Below are 1544 nucleotides of genomic sequence, written 5' to 3' on the forward strand. Positions count from 1 at the left end.
AAAATTCGAATTTTTCAACTTTCAGTGAATACCTCCTCGATTCGCATGTTCTTCCGAGTCTCCATGACCGTGCGCAACTGCGCACGTCGGGAACCTGGTAATGATAAAACAAAAAGTATGTTATTGCCCCTGTGCTTCGTCCATACTCTTTAAATAACAGTACCTATATAACCTCTTTCGAGGCTTTTCCGTCCTCTACACATTTTATAATTTCTCAATCCACTGTCAAGCTTCATCAATTTTTCATTTCCAATGAGAATGTTAAAATGAATTTTCCAGTTGTTTTTTTTGTCGACGTGTGAAAGAATCAAGGAAAAACAAGTGTTATTATGATCTATATTAAACATAATAGAGTTGACTGCAGCTGTGGAATGACTTGCCTATATACCTTGAACTCGATTATAAAACTTTAATGAATATTTTTCCGTCTAAAAATCGATGTTTCATTGCTTTGAATTTGCAATGGTCCACTTATCTCACATCGGTCCCGAGGATGCTCAGAGCATCTACATTTTTGAGAAGCCGTCCCTGAGCTGTTGCTTAATAGTGATTCTCAGCTTTCAACATCGGGCCCAGCCACTTGATTCTTTTTCTTTGAGAGTTCCCTTCTATTCTTTTCTCTCATTTTACTCTTTCAGTCCTCCGTCTTGGTTGATGAATAAGCGTGAGACAAAAAGAGAGGAAGAAAAAGAGAGAGAGAGTATAAGCCTGTTAAACCTGAAGATCGGATCATCAGTTAGAGTTGCTGAGGTGTTGGGGTGATCTATATCGATTTCTTCTACTGAGGATTTTAAACAGATTGAGGGGCTTCGGGATGTCATTCCCCCGCGGTCTCGATCTTTATATGCCCTGTCATTGGAGAGCTGTTTGATGCTGTCCGGGCTTCACTCAGCTGTTGACTTTTTATATACGGAATAAATATGATGAAAGAAAAAGGTTGTTTCACGTGGAGCAATTTTGATAATTCTCTCCCTTTATTAGTGTCACCCAGGAGGCAATATAATTCTTCTAAAATGCTGGCTGATTGGCATGGATCAATTGGTCACGGACAATGGGCTGTTGGAGTTGATGTTTGCGGCTGTGGGGAATGCCGAGGTCCTCGCCAAAGGAGAGTGTCCGCAAAAGGATAAAAACCGTAATGAGCAAAACGCCGGTATCGTTACCATTTTCTGTTTCTGTTGTGCACAACTCTGGGATTGCCCCCAGAAGTTGATTCGGGGAAGCAAAAGAGTTAACGCTCCCGGATATCTTGCTGAAGGGTTTCCTTCGTTGGATTTTCGTAGAGAGAGCAAGAGACAGGGAGAACGAGGTTTATAATGCTCCTATATTAGACCTCCTCAGGATGGGGATTCGCCACATTATTTTCAAAAATGATTGATGAAATATTACCGTGAAAGAGAACGCATGGGAAAAGGGGATGTGGGAAGGGGGTGAGGCCAAACCGGTGTCCAATTAATAGTGTTGCAGTTAGTCAAGGAGGGCCTCTACTCCTCCGTCTCATCTTGAACGAGAAACCGGCCGCCTTTGACGTTGCCTCCGAGGAG

The sequence above is a fragment of the Fopius arisanus genome, unplaced genomic scaffold, assembly GCF_000806365.1.
Source record: "Fopius arisanus strain USDA-PBARC FA_bdor unplaced genomic scaffold, ASM80636v1 scaffold00041, whole genome shotgun sequence".
Lineage (NCBI taxonomy): Eukaryota > Metazoa > Arthropoda > Insecta > Hymenoptera > Braconidae > Fopius > Fopius arisanus.